The sequence below is a fragment of the Vicia villosa genome, linkage group LG3, assembly GCF_029867415.1.
Source record: "Vicia villosa cultivar HV-30 ecotype Madison, WI linkage group LG3, Vvil1.0, whole genome shotgun sequence".
NCBI classification, from domain to species: Eukaryota; Viridiplantae; Streptophyta; class Magnoliopsida; order Fabales; family Fabaceae; genus Vicia; species Vicia villosa.
In genome coordinates, this window is record NC_081182.1 from 51,193,656 (window position 1) to 51,199,075 (window position 5,420).

The following is a 5,420-nucleotide window of genomic DNA, read 5'->3' on the forward strand; positions in this document are numbered from 1 at the left end:
TTCTAGGTAGCATTGGTGTAGATAGTAAATCTTCTATTTGGTTCCAACATGTTCATGACTTTATTAGAAAATATTTCTTATTGGACAAGAAGGGTACTCGAAAATCTAGAATTTGTTACTAAGGGGTTTTTGGTTGGTCCCCCCTTCTTGTTCTCCTTTCTTTTATTTATAATATTTTTTCTTTCGTTAAAAAAAAATCATCACTTTTTTTTGGAAATAAAATTATTATTTTTTAACCAAAAACAGTTATTACAATCAATCCCTAAGAATCCAAGAAATTCAAAACCATCAAATCCACTGAATCAATACTAAATGTATTCCTATCTATGTGTGCTAAGACTTCTATTAAGTGGGCATCTAATAACAATGGTGTCCATAATATTGTCCATAAGCTTAGGATCAATACTAGTTTGAGCAAAAATAGTTTATTGAGAGGGTTTGTAACTTTTCCATTAAAAAATTGTAGTTGAGAAGGGGTTTGTAATTTTTCCGTCCAAAAATTGCAGTTGAGAGAGGGTTTGCAATTTTCCCGTTTAAAAGTTGCAATAAAGAGGGTTTACAATTTTCTCCTTAAAAATTGTATTTTGGAGGGTTTGTAATTTTTTCCTTAAAAATTGCAATTATATGAGAGGGTTTTAAACTTTGTCATTGTAAAATTAGAAGTTGAATTATAATTTTTAAATTTTTTTCTTCTTTTCTTCTTTTATGGGTATGCTTCCGCGAACGTAGAAATTTGTTTTTTTTTTGTTATTTTACCCAACAACAGGTATCAGAGTCTGGTTCTGATCGAGGAAGGATGGAAAGTCAAAAAAAAATTGATCAAGCAAAAAAGAATAGTAATAAAAATTTTGATCAACGGAGGAAGAAGACAAAAATATTGAAAAGTAATAGTAATACAAATGTGACTAATCATTATAATTATAATAATCGCTTTGAAGATAAAGTTGAAGACAAAGTGAAGACAAAGTGAAGATATGTGATACTTTGGATGAATGTAGGATTTGTTGGGTTAAATAGTATATTTATCCAAGTCCCACATTGGGGTAGTACGAAGAAAATGGAATTTGAGTATTATTATAAATAGAGATAGTTAGCTTGAGTTTTCTACTCAACAACAAAATGTAGTTTTTTTTGGTGTATTAGGAATTTGGTTAGTTGTGTGTCTAGAGGATTTTCTATTTTTCCGTTTAAAAATAGTTTATAGAAAGGGTTTGCAATTTTTCGGTTCAAAAATTGAAGTTGAGAGAGGGTTTGCAATTTTTCCGTCCAAAAATTGCAATTGAGACAGGATTTACAATTTTTCGTTTAAAAGTTGCAATTGAGAAAGGGTTTGGAATTTTCTCCTTAAAAACTGCCCTTAGAAATTACAATAATACGAGAGGGTTTGTAATTTTGTCATTGTAAAATTAGAAGTTAAATTATAATTTTTGAATGTTTATGCTTCTTTTCTTCATTCCTGGGTATGCTTCCGCCATTATAGAAAAAAAATTGTTATTTTACCCAACCCTCCTCTCTCTCCATTAGTTCTAAGTCCTTTGGTAGCCTATCCACTATAAGATCTCTCTCCAAATGTCATTATTAATGTTGAAGTTGAAGAACAAATGATCTAGGCTTTCATTTTTCTAGCAGAACATACATTTCCTGCCAGTATTAATGCCAATTTTCTCTTATCTATCTTTGGTATTCAGTGTGCCCATTACTCCCATATATAAAGTATACGTAGCTTATCTTGGTCTAGAATTATTTCCGTAGATCATTTTCTTCCAGCTTACATGTTGTTTATCTCCCTTCAAACATTTGTACATTTTTGTAGTTTTGTACTTTCCTGTTTGCACCACATCATTCTAGTGATTCATTTGACTTAATCTATACCTGCACTTCAAAATTCTCTTTAGCAGCCAAGAGATAGTCGTGTTAGGTTGCCAGGCCATCACCTCATGTCTTTTAAGGTAGTTGGTGTTAACCCATTTTACCCAAAATTTATCCGCTTTAGCTTGGAAGGTTCCACAAAAGTTTTCTTAAGGTAACCAAGTTCCACTCCACCAACAATGTGATATTCAATCCACCTGCTGCCTTAGGATTACAAATAATGCCTCAGGAAATATGAGATTTCCTGCTAATCTCCTCAGTGTTACTCCAAAGAAAACTACGGCATATGGATTCAATGTTTTCCAGGACACACTTAAGTATTGGGAAAAGTTGCATCAAATATGCAGTCGGTGCAAACAGGACACTGCGAATAAGTTATTGTCTACCTGCATAACTCAAAATTTTAGTTGTCCAATGTCTAACCTTGCCAACAATTTTATCAATCAAAGGTCGACTTGTTGAACACTAATTTTTCGGCTAGACGAAGGAACTCCAAGATACTTGAAAGCGAGATTTCCAACCTTAAAACTTGTAATCTCCCACAACTTTTGTTAAAGAGTTTCATGGACACCTCCAAAATATACCATGCATTTTGCAAGGTTAGCTATTAAACCTGTTGAAGCAGAAATTTTGGAATTTCTTCATCATAAGAGTAACTGATCCTTCATCTCTTTTAAAAAATATTAGATCATCAGCAAAACTGATGTTAGTTATGCCAATTTTATCACTTTATTAATTATAAAATATATATTATTAACCATTTATTTTACTTATAATTTATTAATCAATTTTATTATTTTATTAACTAAAAAATGCATAATATTAACCACTTTCAAACATTAAATTACAAATCTGAATAACCAACATTTTACAATCTACTAACCAACTTTATATTTAGTACTGACAATTTTTTTTTATGTCTGAAAACTTATGAACTAGATTATAAGTTGTATTAATGATCATTTTATACGCTATTAACCAGATTTAATTTACAACATAGACTTTTTTTATGTCAATGTATTTAAGAACTAAACTATGATATGTATTAACATGTAGTTTACATTCAATAAACAACTTTACTTTATGATTTAAAATTATCTTTTAATATTCGTGTGTGAATATATATATATATATATATATATATATATATATATATATATATATATATATATATATATATATATATATATATAAAAACCAAATTGTCAATTGTATTAACTAAATTTTTATGTATCATTAACCAAAGTAATTAAAGAAAGACAAAAAATAAAATAATGAAAAAGTCAAAATTAAAAAAACATTGTTTATTATATTTATAAACAATAAAATATGATACAAGTGTCAAAATTAGTGTTAAAATATCATTCTTAAAAAATATGTAGCAACGGGTATGCTTTTAACTGCAGTCAATTCTCATATGCTCTTAAGTTTTAACCAATTTTCTAAAAATATGTGCATTCAATTTTAAAAAATAAAAATAAAAAAGACAAACTACGAATGCAAACATGGTTGTTGATGGAGAATGGAACATGGGCACTATTCAAAAGGAAAATTAAGCGGTCAAAACGGAAATCACTTGGCAGCAGAAAGGCCACCCAAACCCCCATGGCAGGGAAAGTCCAATCCATCATCAAACTCTTATACTTGCACGGATAATGAATTTGAGATAGATTAGGGTTTACACATACTATGCAAATATTATGGGAAGAGAGAGAGAGAGAGAGAGAGAGAGAGAGAGAGAGAGAGAGAGAGAGAGAGAGAGAGAGAGAGAGAGAGAGAGAGAGAGAGAGAGAGAGAGAGAGAGAGAGAGAGAGAGAGAGAGAGAGAGAGAGAGAGAGAGAGAGAGAGAGAGAGAGAGAGAGAGAGAGAGAGAGAGAGAGAGAGAGAGAGAGAGAGAGAGGGAGAGAGAGAGGGAGAGGGAGAGAGAGAGAGAGAGAGAGAGAGAGAGAATAGCGGTGGTGATAAAACTCACATAGGGTACGGAATAAATCACATTGAGAAAATCCAAAATCGAGTTTGAATCGAGTGACATTGGTTTCATTAAAAAGGCTCATAACCATCAAACTCACATATTGGCCCAATTAGCAATTACCCAAAAAAATTAGTATTAAGATTGCTAATAAAATATTCCTGCAAACAAAACCTTTAAGATTATTTTCTATTAAAATTGACTACAGTTGAATCAGTCAATGAAGTTTAGTATTTTGAAATTTTTTATACACCGCATAATAAAAAATATATTATAATAGGAATTAAAATTTATTCTATTAAGTAAAATTTATTACATAGGCTTTATTCCGCCATAATATTATATTTAAAAATAAATTTCTATTTAATTGTTAATTTTGAAAAAATAAAAAATAAAAAAAGAAATTATAATTTTTAAGATATTCATTTAAATTTAATTATTTATTTCTTTTTTGCTTAATCTATTTTCCTTACAATTAAATATATAATTATTTGAAATATATGTTTCTTTGACTCCTACTTTTTGACTCTAAACAATAAATATGGTGAACTTATTTTTGTAATCTATTCCACCTAACCCTTATAAGCAATCAAAAAATTGTAAACAAATTGATATTTAAATAAAAAATTTAAAAATCAATTTATAAGTTTGCAAGTTTAATATACTTTAAAATATAAAATTCTACATTATTTAAATTATTTATCTTATCAACATAATTAAAAATATTACAAGAGCACAAAAGATTATATTTTAGATTTTTTTTATTTAAATATGTGATAAAAATTCGTTTTTAAAATTTGATATTTAACATATTTTTTTATAATAATAAGGATTAGTATTCACGTCCATATCAATCTATTTCTTTGTTCTTAATATTTCAAAATGCTTAGCACACCAAAAATGAAAATAGCAAATCTATGGTGGACGTGAACCCTATATTACTAAATACAAATCTTGTAAACATATTCCATATTTCCAAATACTTTCAATTTAAATCCATACCAAAGTATTTTGAAATAATAACACAGAAAACAATATCATATTCACACAAATTACATTCAAACATCAACTGTCCTAAACCACACATCTAATAACCCGTGTGTCAAATAAATGAAATACTTTAATTTTACAAATTAAAATATGTGTTTGATTATCTGGTGATAAAATTTAATTTTGAATAAATTAATTATTTAAAATTGATTATGCTTAAAAGAATTAAATGTAAAGTAATTTATTACTTATGACATATTAACATAAAAGTGAATTGAACTAATTTCAGTGTAAAATGTTTGAATTAAAACAATCAGTAAATTTTACTGATTCTAAATTTCTCAATAAAAATTTATAAATTATGTTAGTAATGAATAACAACTAAAATGTCCAGATATAAGTCCAACTAAATAATTCTAACTAATATAAAATTTTAATTTTATTTAATATTTAAATTATAATTTTAATTATAATTTTAATCATAATTTTATATTCTATCATAGAGAGTGTTAATTTTTCCTTTTTTACACTTGTAATATAGAATTATATTATATACAATGATATTGAAATCTAAATTTTAATAAATATGTTT